General features: G+C 43.2%; 1 protein-coding gene across 11 annotated transcripts in view; it reads right to left on the bottom strand.

Annotated features, from left to right (window-relative positions):
• LOC133513829 (calmin-like) overlaps nt 1-14,733 on the bottom strand; it is a 107,189-nt gene that overhangs the window by 42,209 nt on the left and 50,247 nt on the right. The window contains exon 1 of one of the 11 annotated variants that reach the window (XM_061844958.1): nt 11,197-11,698. The exons of the other annotated variants lie outside the window; for them this stretch is intronic. The gene's annotated coding sequence lies outside the window, so the exon portion shown is untranslated. Of the gene's footprint in view, nt 1-11,196; nt 11,699-14,733 lie in introns of those variants that run through there. 11 annotated transcript variants of the gene reach the window in all.

Raw genomic sequence — 14,733 nt, 5'->3', positions numbered from 1 at the left:
AGAAACGCTTTTTACATGTAAATACCCTCTGTTCCAACCCCCCCTGACCCCCCACCGTCGCCAGAAATAAACATTCCAAGTGTCCATAATGTAAATAATAATACAAAATTATGTTCATTTACCTTAAAAATAAGCATTCAAAGTGTATATAATGTAAGAATAAGAAAAAAATATGTTCATTTACCTTTGGCGTCGAGCTACGATGGATAGAGAATGGTGAGTGATAAGGCATCGTGGGGAACAGAGGAGGAGGCACGCATTCAACTTAATTCCACAAAAAATTACAAAATTCCAGAGCTGCTCTACCGCACGACTTTCAAACCAAGATAGAGTACAAGATGCTTACGTTTGGTGGAATTCAGCACCATTTTTTTCCTTCCATATCCTGAATTTCTTTTGTAACAAGAGACAAAATTTTTCTGGAGGCTTTTTGTAACCTGAATTTTTCGTTGGTAGAGACATTCGTAAGTAGAGGTAACACTGAACTTATGGCCGCATGATATTTCAGTTATTTTTTTCATAAATTAGCAAAAATGTAAACAATCCCATTGTTTCCCTGGCAGTTTGAATTTTTGTGTGGACATTAATGAAAAAGATAAAGGATTTCAACAAAATGCCTGCAATAAAATGGATACATTTAAGTGGGTCTGCAGATTTTCCGTCTCCACTGTGTGTGTGTGTACATATATGTTCACACACTACACAAACGTGTGCGCACACACACGGAATGAACTGATGAAGTGTAAGTGAAGTGAATCAGAATCAGCTTTAATGGCCAAATATGTAGCAACACACAAGGAATCTGTCTCCGGCAGTCAGTGCCACCCTGTTATGACATTCATGTTGAGTACTGAGAAGAACAACAAAAAAACAAGAACGAAGAACAATAGACATTCAATTAATGGGAAATAAGAGTCACAGTTATGTAAGATGCAGAATCTTCTAGCATTTGAAGCAGTTAAGAGTACTAATACTGATTGGACCAGTAGGATGTGAGAGTGTGTCCCAACAACAGTGCAATGCAGAAAAATAGTAGGTTCACTGATCAAAAACATAATGCCTTAGTTAGAAGAGGGAAAAACTTATTTGAATGCCTGCTAGTTTTGACGGAAGGAGCTGGATGGTCCGAAAGGATGCTGCCAGTTTTGGTCCTAGTTTGAGTGGTGTGCAAGTCTTCAAGATTGGGTAAGGTGGTGCTGACAATCCGTTGAGTGGTATTTATTATCCATGACAGTCAGAGCTTTTCCTTTTTTGTGGCAGCCCCAAACCAAACTGTGATGGAGGTAGACAGAACTAATTTGATGACCACTGTGTAGAATTGTCTCAGCAGCTCTCGTGACAGGCCGTGCTTCCTCAGGAGCCGCAAGGAGTACATCCTTTTCAGGCTTATTCTGAGGATGGATTTGATGTTCGTCTCCCACTTCAGGTCTTGGGAGACGTGACCAAGAAAGTTGAGACCAAAAACTTGGAGGTTGACACAAGACAGCTGGACAGTGTCAGGGGAGCTCTGGTGAAGGATGCCTCCTGAAGTCCACAATCATTCCTACAGTCTTTAGCGTGTTCAACGCCACTCTGTGTTAGGCTTTCCAAAGCTCCAGTCTCGCCACTACCTGTCAATATGCAGATTTGTCGCTGTCTTTGATGAGGCTGATGGCTGTGGTGTCATCTGTGAACTTCAGGAGTTTGACACCTGAGTGCCTTGAGGTGCAGCCATTTGTGTAGAGGAGTTCTTCTCAGTTATTTTCTGTCACGCCCCAATAGCAAGAGGAAAACAATTCGGCCCCCCTGCAACTATAAATATAATTTGTCTATAAAGATTTTATATGTACAGCTCTGCATAACATTGTATCCTAATTAACATGAAAGAAAACCAAAACTAAACTGGAAATTAATAGTTTAACTTAAAACATATAGAAACTTCTTTAACATTGTTTTTAGACTTTGACGGAAAAGATATTAAGCGCATCAATTTTTCTAAAATGAAAAAAAATCCTTGTTTAAACTAAACATTTTTGACTGACTTATTGCACCATTTGATAGTGAAAAATAAAATTAAATAAAATCAATAACTTCAAATTCAGTTAAGCAACATTAACTCAGGAATGCTATATATAAAACACTTCAACTTACTCAGCAAAAATGAATAAATCTACTATAGTGTAGGTCTTTTTGAACTGAGAAATTTTGGTATGCTACCTTGTACGATGCTAATAGTGCTCGCTGGTTTACTGAAGGAACATTCACAAAGTGGAATAATTGTCGGCAATATTCGGCACGTTATCCCAAACAAAAAAAAAACAAAAAAATCCAGCGGCTTATCAGCATGCTTGGGGTGTATGTAATGTTTAAGTGGCACATGAATTTATTTGGTTTCATGCTGTCTGGGCTGTGGAACTCCTGGTTCAGCTGAGAAGTACTGGCTGGCCAAGGAGAATTCAGCTTCGGTAGTCGCTGAAAGAACTTTGCTCGTGTTCTGGGGAAAGCAGGGGACATTGAGTCCTAGTTGATGCTGTTCTGCAGCATGGGAGGAGTTCAGTGAGGTCATGGAGAATGACTTCAAGATGGCTTTGAGAAAATTCTGGTCCACCATCCACAGATGTGTACTTGTTATTGATCCGTTGTGGTAAAGAGGGAGTTAAGTCGAAAGGCGAAGCTTTCAATTCACCAGTCAATAAGTTCCTACCTTCACCTATGGTCACGAGCTGTGTGTCGTGACTGAAAAAACAGAATCCCGGATACAAGCGGCCAAAATGAGTTTCCTCTGCAGGGTGTCCGGGCTCTCCCTTAGAGATAAATGAGAAGTTCGGTCATCCAGGAGGGTCTCAGTGTCAAGCCGCTGCTCCTCCGCATTGAGAGGAGCCAGATGAGGTGACTGAGGCATCTGATTCGTATGCCTCCTGGACGCCTCGTGGGTGAGGTGTTCTGGAAAATTCCCACCGGAAAGAGACCCCGGGGACAACCCAGGACACGTTGGAGAGATTATGTCTCCTTCCTGGCCTGGGGACACCTCGTGATCCCTCCAGAAGAACTGGATTGAGTGGCTGTGGAAAGGAACGTCTGGATTTCCCTGATGAAGCTACTACGCCTGCGACCCGACACAGAAAAGCGTTGTCTGCATCGCTGCAGATATTGCACAAATCTGCCTGTTGAGCTCCCACTCCATTCTTCCCTTCCATACTTAAGCTCCTCTTGTTGGGCAGGATCTTATCCTGGACCCGGAGAGGTTATGCTATCCTGTTCTGACTGAGGACCATGATCTCAAATTTGGAGGTGCTAATTTTAAACCGAGCCAATTTATACTCGGCTGTGAACTGCTCCAGTGAGAGGTAGAGATCATGGTTTGATGAAGACAACAGAACCACATGATCTCCAAAAAGGAGAGATGCAATTCTGAGGCCGCAAAACTGGACCCCTTCTACACCTTGCCTGCTCCTAGAAATTTTCTCCATTAAAGTTATGAACAAAATCAGTGACAAAGGTGAGCCGTGGAGGAGCCCAACCATCACCAACCAGGTGAAAAGAGTATCAGATCGACTGATGAGGCTGAAACATGAAATTGGGGGTGTTATATATAATGTGATTAGTGGCTATGCCCCACAGGTTGGATGTGACAGAGTTGAATGAGAAATTCTGGAAGGAACTAGACGAAGTAGTCCTGAGCATCTGAGAGAGAGAGAGAGAGAGTTGTGATTGGTGCAGATTTCAATGGACATGTGGGTGAATGAAACAGGCAAAAAGGATGGAAACGGCAGAAGTGAACACTTTGAGAAGAGGTGGGAACGGAGCGGAGGTAGAAGCACACAGGTGGATTATATTATGTGCAGACGATGTAAACTGAAGGAGGTTCCTGACAGTAAAGTAGTGGTAGGAGAGAGTGTAGCTCAACACCATAGAATGGTGGTGTGTAAGATAACTCTGTTGGTGGGTAGGAAGATTAAGAAGACAAAGGTAGAGCTGAGAACCATGTGGTGGAAGCTGTGAAAGGATGAATGTTGAAGAAGTGGGACACAGAGGACTGAGAAGAGGTGAATGAAATGCACTGAGATGTGACGTAGGGCAAAGGTAGAGGTAGCGAAGGCTAATCAAGAGGCATATGACGACATGTACGCCAGGTTGGACACGAAAGAAGGAAAAAACGGATCTCTACAGGTTGGTCAGACAGAGGGATGGAGATTGGAAGGATGTGCAGCAGGTAAGTGTGACTAAGGATTAGATGGAAATGTATGCTGAATAGATGGAAAGAATACTTTGAGAAGTTGATGAATGTAGAAAATGAGAGAGAAGGAAGAGTAGACGAGGCAGGTGTGAAGGACCAAGAAGTAGCAATGATCAGAAAGGGGGAAGTTAGAAAGGCACTGAAGAGGATGAATTTAAGGTAGAGGTGGGACTCCATCTGAGATCAGCTCTGAGCCACTTCCTGTTTGCTGTGGTAATGGATAGGGTGACAGATGAGGTTAGACTGGAATCCCCTTGGACCATTAGGTTTGCAGATGACATTGTGATCTGCAGTGAAAGCAGGGAGGAGGTGGAGGAACAATGAGAAAGATGGAGGGATGCACTGAAAAGGATAGGAATGAAGATTAGCCGAAGTAAAAAAATATATGTGCATGAACTAGAGCGGTGGAGGAGGAGGAGTGAGGCTCCAACTAGAAGGGATAGCCAGGGTGGATTACTTCAAATACCTGGGGGTCAACAATCCAGAGCAATGGTGAGTGTGGTCAGTAAGTGAAGAAAGGGGTCCAAGCAGATAGGAACAGCTAGCGGAACGTGTCTGGTGTATTATGTGACAGAAGAGTTTCTGGTAGAATGAAGGGCAAAGTTTATAAATCAGTTGTGAGGCCAGCTATGATGTACGGATGAGAGATGGTGCCACTTTAGAGACAACAGGAAGCAAAGCTGGAGATGGCAGAAATGAAGATGTTGAAGTTCTCTCTAGGAATGAGCAGGTTGGATAGGATCAGAAATGTGCTAATTACAGGGACAGCCAAAGCTGGATGTAGACTTCGATGGTTTGGACATGTCCAGAGGCGAGAGAGTGAGAAATATTGGTAGGTTGCTGAGGATGTAGCTGCCAGGCAAAAGAGTGAGAGGAAGACCATAGAGAAGGTTTATTGATGTTGTGAGGGAAGACATAAGAGCAGTTGGTGTTAGAGGAAGATGCAGGAGGTAGGCTTAGATAGAAAAAAAGATGAGGTGCTGTGGTGACCCCTCACGGGACAATCTGAAGGAAAAAGAAGATGTGGCAATAATGCAGATGAGTGAACTTCTCTCTCTGCCATCGTGTGTGTGTGCATGCGAGCGAGCGAGAGAGAGAGAGAGAGAGAGAGAAAAGGACAAAAAGAACTTTATCCTTTTATCTGTTTCATAGAACGAGGCTGGCCCTTTTTGACCTAACGGAAGGCAGACTGCGCCTCGAGAATTGCATTTAATTTTTGGATTGTTTAAAACCAGTGAAAGAGAGAGATGGGACTGCGCCATGTGTGTAAAGCAGTGAGAATGAGAAGGGATACGCGAGCAGTTGCTAGTGAGTACTGTTTTCAAGTTTAGCGAGGGCAACAGGGCAGGAGTGGTGTTTTAAGAGAAGACACAATGCTGAATGCTTGAAGGATCTAATAAAACCTTTTGAGCAGCAAACCGGTGCTTCATACTTTATTGTTCACGCCACCAAGGCATCTCCCCTGCATTTCCCGATCACGGTCAGGCAACTGTTGCAGGAAAGAAACAGCTGGCTGAAGGTGTCTGGTGTGTTATGTGACAGAAGAGTCTCTGCTAGGATGAAGGGCAAACTTTATAAAACAGTGGTGAGGCTGGCCGTTATGTATGGATTAGAGATGGTGGAACTGCAGAGACAACAGGTAGCAGAACTGGAGGTGGCAGAAATGAAGATGTTGAGGTTCTAGCTCGGAGTAAGCAGGTTGGATAGGATTAGAAATGAGCTCATCTTTGAGACAGCCAAAGTTGGATGTTATGGAGACAAGGTTCGAGAAAGCAGACTTCGATGGTTTGGACATGTCCAGAGATGAGAGAGTGAGTATATTGGAAGAAGGGTGCCGAGGATGGAGCTGCCAGGCAAAAGAGCAAGAGGAAGACCAAAGAGAAGGTTAATGGATGTTGTGAGTGAAGACATGAGGACAGTTGGTGTTCGAGTGGAAGAAGCAGGAGATAATCTTAGCTGGAAAAAGATGACATACTGTGGCGACCCCTCACGGGACAAGCCGATAGGAAAAGAAGCAGGTCAAAATTTTCAAAACTTCAACAATCCAGAGCAATGGTGAGTGTGGTAAAGAAGTGAAGAAATGGGTCCAAGCAGATTGGAACAGCTGGTGAAGGGTGTCTGGTGTGTTATGTGACAGAAGAGGTCAGCCTTGATGTACGGATTCGAGAGGGTGGCACTGAAGAGAAGACAGGAAGCAAAGCTGGAGGTGGCAGAAAATTATAATGTTGGGGTTCTCTCTCGGGGTGAGCAGGTTGGATAAGGTTAGAAATGAGATGACCCTAACCCTAACCCTCACCCTAACCCTAAAAAAAGACACACTGTGGCGACCCGTCACAGGACAAGCTGAAAGGAAAAGAAGATGTCGTCTTTGGCTTTGATCAAAAATTAACTTCTGACATATCCAGCTCTTGTCAAAATTATGGATGGTTTATGACAGGGGTCGGGAACCTTTTTGACTGAGAGAGCCATAAAAGCCAAATATTTTAAAATGTAATCTCAAAACAGGAATACAGTAAGTACGTGTGTATTTGCGCATTCATGTAGAAACCAACACTTTTCGTACAATAGTACTTCCGGTGCTGCATGGTTTTGCTGGTTGCTTTATCGTCTGTTTCATACGTCGTTAGACTGAGCTTCATGCAAGCGTTGAGACTTCCATCTGTTAATCGTGAACGTAATTCAATTTGATTTGCCATCATGATGGTACAATGGTGAACAGGGGTCTTGTAACAGATTAAGGCTATTTACATGTAAAATGCATTTCTATTTATGAAAGTTTCACATTATGACACGACATCCAGAACAGATTAATTTCGTAACTGGAGATACCACTGTATAAGAAATTGTCTTTGACCTCTGATGCTATGTCTTTTGAAAATCTTCTCCACAAGAAATGCACGGTCTTTTTGATATCTTCACTTTCTGAAGTTGTGGGGCGTAGCAAAATGGATAGTGTTTTTTCGTAAAACTCTGAAATCGTGGCATCTGACTGTCAAAATCCTGAAGTTCGCAGATGACACCACGGACATCGGTACAATCAAAGACTGATGACTCTGCATATCGACAGGAAGTGGCGAGACTAGAGCTTTGGTGTGGGTAACACAACCTGGTGTTCAACACGCTAAAAACTGTAGAGATGATTGTGGACTTCAGGAAGCATCCTTCACAACAGGTGCCCCTGACGCAGTCCAACTGTCTTGTGGCAACTGTCGAGACCTTCAAGTTTTTGAGAATTAAGAGTCTCAAAGGACCTTAAGTGGTGGACGAACATCAACTCCATCCTCAAAAAAGCCCAACAAAGGATGTACTTCTTGTGGCTCCTGGGGAAGTATGGTTTGTCATATGAGCTGCGAAGACAGTTCTACACAGGGGTCATCTAAACAGAACTGTGTACCTCCATCAAAGCCACGAAAAAGCACAAACTCATACTCAACGGACGCTAAAAATAGCTGTATGGATTATCGGCTCCACTCTACCCACTATTTGGGACTTACACGAACTAGGTCCAGAGCAGGCAGGATCCATTTGGATCCTCCACATCCTGGCCACCAGCCCTTTCAGCTCCTTCTGTCGGGAAAGGGCTACAGTTAAATGCAAGTCAAAACTAGCAGGCATTCGAACTGTTTTTTCCCTCTGGCAATGAAGTCATTAAATAAATCAGCAAATTTACCATTTTCTGCCCTGTGCCATTGTTGGGACACTGACTCTGATCCTGCTGGTTCAATCCATATTAGTATTAGTAATATATTTTGTAGACTATCACACGAGTCGTCACTTTAACCTGCTCCCTTTGCACAACTGTCATTGCACTGGTCTATTACGGGAACCGCGATGGGAAAAGAGACTCTGTACAAGCTTTACACAATGTGGGACGTTGACACATATGTTACCTGTTCTAAATGAAGATTTTGCATCTTGCACGACTCTTATAAGGAATAGTTCCTATAAATAAAAATGTCTCTTGTTCTTTGATCTTGTTGCTTTGTTGTTCTTTGTTCTGTATGTCATACCAGGGCAGCATCGACTGCCAGAGAAAGATTCCTTGTGTGTTTTTACACAGTTGGCCAGTAGAGTATTTGATTAAAGAACCCTTTTCCAGCATTGGTTTGTAAATTTTTGGGCTTACCGCTAATGGGTAGGATAACTTCGAAAGTTTTGACTACCTCAAGAGTCGTCTTGTCCTTCAACACGCATACAAAAGCCATTTTAGGAAACACATCTATGACCGTTAGCTAAGATTTAAATCCATCATTGTACTCCCCCAAGGCCTTTATATTGCATACATCTGCTTGAAACTCATGCAGCGCTCTCGGTACAAACGCTGTTTATGGGGAAATTAATTCTAGCGGGTTTATGCAGGGTGTAAGCGTCCTGTTCTGATATAAAGGCTTTGATCTGAGCTGATTTTATCGCCATTTACTTTTCTCCCCATTTTTTCCTGCACAGATGTGTGGAGACGGTCAACACAATCTTTATCTTCTTCATTCACCTCTTCTCACTCATGATCAGATACGATGTTGTAGTAAATTGTGTCCAAGTGTTTATTATGACACAGATGCATCTTCAACCTGTTTTATTGAACATTCAGGTGACACAAACATCATAAAACAATCTTGAAAGAGCTTAACAAATCATTCTATATAAAAAGAGTAAGATTCAAGTGTATAAAATCATTGGATAAATATTGTGTAGTAATAGGTGGTTAATAATGTGTGAAAGCATTTTTCTTAGACTTGATAAGCATAAGGGTCTGGGAAAGGATAGAGGGTTGTACTTTTGATTCTAAGAGTTTGGAAATTCGATAGTTTGTAAGACAAATCAATCGGTCTGTCAGTGTCTTACGGTGTCTGTAAACAGAACGATGAGGGTTGGGTTGGCAGTTTTGTTTTGCATATGTACCGAATATTACTTCTAAAAGTTCTACCTTCAGATTTAACAGTTATCCCGGTTCCGCAGTTCCTCATGTGATGTTGTTTTACTGGCTCCATGTGTACACAGCTAGACATAGATAACTATATTGTTTTGAACCAACTGAGTTGCTCTGGGCCTTCATCATCACCCCATGAAGAAGTAAGCAATGGTGAAGATCGAACCAGTGAAGACTGCATACCTTGATCTTTAGGAGGGGTAAGGTAGACTTCAGTCACCTCCTTGTCACAGTCAGTTGATGAAGACATAAGATTCGGTCGGCTCATCAACAGTCATCTAAGGAGAGGTCAGCTCTCCCATGGTTGGAGTTGGGGCAAGGAAATCCTAAGTAGTCTGCTCGCTAACATCAACAACCAGGGTTAGGAAAGTCACAGCTAGGGTTAGGAAAGTCTTGAGTCGCCTCCTCAGCGCCGTCAACAAACGGGTTAAGGAAAACCTGAGTACTCTCATCAGTCATCAGCTGTTGGGTAAGGAGAGCTAGGGTAGCCTCTTCATTGCAGTCAGACTTCTCAGAACTAGAATTTATAATAATAGTATCATTATAGGTAGTCTGAGCACTTGTAGAGATTCTCATGCAGGACATTTCCACAGAACACTCTCCAGGCTGTCCTCTTGCAGTGAAGGGTTGCTACACAGTAGCCAAATGTCGATGCCAAAATGAGGTGCATTCATCGTTCTTGTTTTTCGGTTAATTGTTACCAAAACCACCCGCAAAAAGTGAAAATCCGCAAAGTAGCGGGGATGTATGTTTATGTCGGTACCAGAATGTTTAAAATATGTAAACAGTTTTTGTACTTTGCAGATGAGACAAAAATAGGTATTAAGTCAAATCTTTAATGATAAAACCTTATAAATATAATATATACAGTATTATAAATGTATAATATAATTATACATTTTAAAACACTTCCTGTATTATATCACTGTATATTTGCCATTCAACACTCAGACTTCTGCTGAAGCTGCCATGTGGGTGCCAGAATGTTCAATCAACAGTACAGCATTTATACTTTTCCCACTTAAGATAAAAATGACACGTTTCTAGTTAAACAATAAAATAACGTTTTTATTGCAGTACAGAAAGTCACATACCAAACACGTCTTCTTGTATAGCATCGAATGCCCGCAATGCCTTGTTTTGACATCACTTCCGTTCTGCTGGGGCTGCCGTGTGGATACCAGAATGTTAATCAACAGCACAGCTTTTATACATTGCCCACTTGAGACAAAATTTACAACACTACAAGTGTCTTGTTAAACCATAACATAACATTTTTTATTGCAGTACAGAAAGTCACAAAGCAACCGCATGGTCTTCTCGTGTAGCACCGAATGCCCGTGGCACGTTATTGTGTTGGCACTGTTGCATCACTTCCATTTCACTGGTGTGGCGCCCCCTCCTGAGAAGAGGAACTTTTCCTCCCGAGGAGAACGCGGGACGTGTCTCTCTCACAATCTCCACCCAGTTTTAACCAAATCTCCACGAATCCTCTTTTTTTTATTTCCTTAGAGCGGTCCGAAATGTAACAAACTCAAACACGTGATAAATAGAGCAACTGTAAGTCGATAAAGAAACTACCGTAAGCAAATAAAGCCAACGCAAGTCAATAGAAGCACATTAAGCACTGCAAAACAGCATTCAAAGCAAAACAGGAGAGCGAATACAGGGTTCTTACACTTCCAGAGAATCAAAATTCCATGAATTTTCAATGACTTTCCAGCTACTCAATTCAAAATTCCATGACTAATATTGGATTGACTGTTTGTGGCAGACTGGAATATTTCAGCTATATGATCGTGTGTTGCCACTTAAATAATAAGGGCCAAAGCTTAACAATGTAGTAGGTGCATCATAATGACTGAAATTTATGGTTATTAAAAATATAAACTATAATTACAAGTGTATAAAAGTATTGTTGATAAGAAGCTCATTGGCTTAGTGTGTAATAAGCAGGGTCATGGGCATGCTTTTACAAAGTCATTCACCTTTTAATTTGCTTATCTTATCACTACAACATGGCAGTAAACTACGCATGTAAGTGGTTTCTTACCTGCTGTGTTGCTCCACTTTAATTGGCATGACAGTGCAATTCTTCAACTATTATGTCAGCATTATTATTATTTTTTTTTATCCCTGCATTGAAAAGAACAATAAATTGGCTCGGAGGAGGGTAGTCCATGGTATTTGTGGGAGTTGCAAAACAGCGACATACACTCCAGCATCCTGGTACTTGCATTATTCTTTTCAAATCACATAATTTGGAAGCCATTTCTTTTTAAAGGATAATGTTGTTAGACGAGTTGGAAATTAATTCTAAACCTGTTACTAATGGACATATTTTCGCTGTTGGCAAGTATCATATAGTAATTGTAGTAAAACACAGGCACACACACTTTCACAGTTGGATATGTGTTTTGATAAGAGCTTATAGAAGGTGGTCTTGTTGGGGGTACAATGCTGGTGTTAATAGCACCCATGAGAAAAGTACCCTTAGCCACAATGCTGTTTTTTATTGCCCAAATGAGGTTTTAAAACATATATTTTTAAATATTGTCAGCGCACTTGACATATTTATGATTCAGAGAATTGCCACCTTCGCATCTGTTTTGATAAGACCTTTTTGACGGAAGGAATACCATGATGATCTGCCCCTATGAGGATAAAACTGTTGGACCACTGTTGTTTTTTTCTTGACGAGATGATAAACCATCGTTTCCCTTTGTTACTACAGACACCCCCGAACATGATCTCACACCCCAACAATGCCAGGAAACATAAGCTCACCTTGTTTTCAACGGATGTGAACCCATTTTGTTCTCAGACGATGCTACTCTTTGTTAACGGAGGCGAACTCAGTTGGCATGTGTCCCTACAAGTGATGTCGACAAACACGTGCGCCGGCTGCGTGACAAGGGATGACCTCATAGACAATAATTTTTATAAGAGCCGGATATGTCATAGACAACCATCATTTTGACAGGAAATGGATATGTCAAATAATTTTTTGATCAAAGACAAATATGACGTCATAGGCAATAAATCATTTTTTGATCAAAGCGGGCCTTTATTAGTCTCTGCCATTAACCACGAGAAAGAGTTACTGTATTTAAAATACAGAGCTAGCTTTTTGTATTTTTGTCTGTGCTTTCATTCTTGATGAGGGTGTGCCAATGTGGCCTCTTAACATTATACACCGTCTCTTCCTGCACTATTTGATTGATTGAATAAACAAATTCAAAGGCGTAACTTCCTTTGCCCGGACGTGGGCCACCGAGCCCCCCCTTTGGAGCGAGGCCTGAAGGTGGGGCTCAAAGGCGAGCGCCTGGTGGCCTGGCCTGCACCCAATAGGCTCGGCCGAGCACAGCCCGAAAGGGTAAAATGGGTCCTCCTCCCATGGGCTCACCACCTGTGAGAGGGGCCAGAGGGGTGGGGTGCGAAGTGAGTTGGGCGGTGGCCAAGGGTGGGGACCTTGGTGATCCGATCCCTGGCAAGAGAAACTAGCTCTAGGGACATGGAATCCCACCTCTTTGGCAGGGAAGTAGCCCGAAAATGTCTGACTAGATATAGTTGGACTCACCTCGATGCATCGCTTGGGCTCTGGCACCACTCCTTTTGAGAGGGGTTGGACTCAGTTCAACTCTGGAGTTGCCCTCAGGGAGAGACGCCGAGCAGGTGTGGGTATACTTATTGAGCCCCGGCTCGGGGCTTGTATGTTGGGGTTTACCCCGGTGGATGAGAGGGTAGCCTCCCTCCAACTGCAGGTAGGGCAATGGGTCCTGACTGTTGTTTGTGCTTATGCACCAAATAGCAGTTCAGAGTACCCACCCTTTTCCTTAGAAGGAGTGCTGGAAACCGCCCCCTCTGGTGATTCCATCATTCTGCTTGGGGACTTCAATGCCCACGTGGGCAATGACAGTGAGACATGGAAGGACGCGATTGGAAAGAACGGCCCCTCCGATCAGCACTCATATGGTGTTCTTTTACTGGACTTCTGTGCTCATCGCGGATTGTGCATAATAAACAAAATGTTCAGGCAGAAGGGTGTTCACATGTCCAACTGGCACCAGGACACCCTAGATCGCAGTTCGATGATTGACTTTGTGGTCATGTCATCAGACTTGTGACCGCATATCTTGGATACTCAGAGAGGGGCGGAGCTGTCAACTGATTACCACCTGGTGGTGAGTTGGCTCCAATGGTTGGGTGAAGATGCCAGTCCATTGTGGCAGGCCCAAACGTATTGTGAGGGTCTGCTGGGAACGGCTAACGGATTCTCCTACCAGAAGGAATTTTAACTCCCACCTCCGAAATAACTTTGCTCCCGTCCAGTTACTGAGGCGGCCGACTGGAGCTGTGGCCGTAAGGTGGTCGGTGCCTGTCGTGGCAGAAACCCATGAACACGTTGGTGGACACCAACAGTGAGGGATGCTGTCAAGCTCAAGAAGGAGTCCTATCAGGCATTTCTGGCCTGTGGGACTGCCGAGTCAGGTGATAGGTAGTGGCTGGCCAAGCGGAAGGCAGCTTCGGTGGTTGCTGTGGCAAAAATCTGGGCATGGGAGGAGTTCGGTGAGGCCATGGAAAATGAGTTCATGACGGCTTTGAGGAAATTCTGGTCCACCGTCTGTCGTCTCAGGACGGGGAAGCAGTGCACTGTCAACACTGTCTTTAGTGGAGACGGGGCGCTGTTGACCTCAAGTCGGGGTGTTGTGAGTCGGTGGGGAGAATACTTCGAAGACCTCCTCAAATCCACCAACACGCCCTCCCACGAGGAAGCTGAGTCTAGGTGCTCTGAGACGGGCTCTTCTATTTCTGGGGTTGAGGTCACTGAAGTGGTATGAGCTGTGCGTCGTGACCGAAAGTACAACATCCCGGATGCATCGGGACACTATCATAGTCAACAGCGTTGACCTGCTGTGTTAGTACGTATGTGAATTGGATGGATGTTGCAGCTAGCAACCTCTTACTCATTGAATCACATCGCGATTGACAAAATGGTACAAACTGAATAGTTGTAGGTTATACTTAAAATCTGGGTTGGATTTTCATTTTTTGGGGTGCAATGCAGAATGTCTGTGCACAGAGACCATATTAGCAGTGCGCAATTGTGCACATGCGCATCTTAGATGGAACATTGCCGCTGATATTCACAATTACAGTTTGGGACTAAAATTCTGCATTCAATCAGGCAAATCCAAATCATTGTGGCTTCAGCACATTGGACATGTTCCGCTTAAAGTTCAATTTCTGCCCTGTCAAATGCAGCGGCTGATTATTTTCCAAATACAATCTTGATCAGGCATCGGCAGCCTTTGTGACCTGGAGTTCTTGTTTGCAATTTTCTTCTCAGCTAGTGTTCCATTCAGCCCAAATGCAAAGTTAAATTATGACACAAAATACACTTGCAACTTATCTACATGAAACACATCTGACTTTCCATGGTTTCCAATACAATGTGCGATGCTTTCTTCTATCCTGTGAATTACAATAGTGGTAAAAATTTCAAGGGAAGTAGCTTGTTTACCATACCTGGACACAACACGTTCAATTGACTCTGCTCTATGTGCTTTGTCTCTGAAAGTCTTCTCAT

This window comes from Syngnathoides biaculeatus, chromosome 15, assembly GCF_019802595.1.
Source record: "Syngnathoides biaculeatus isolate LvHL_M chromosome 15, ASM1980259v1, whole genome shotgun sequence".
NCBI lineage: Eukaryota > Metazoa > Chordata > Actinopteri > Syngnathiformes > Syngnathidae > Syngnathoides > Syngnathoides biaculeatus.
This window is presented reverse-complemented; position numbering and strand designations above follow the sequence as displayed.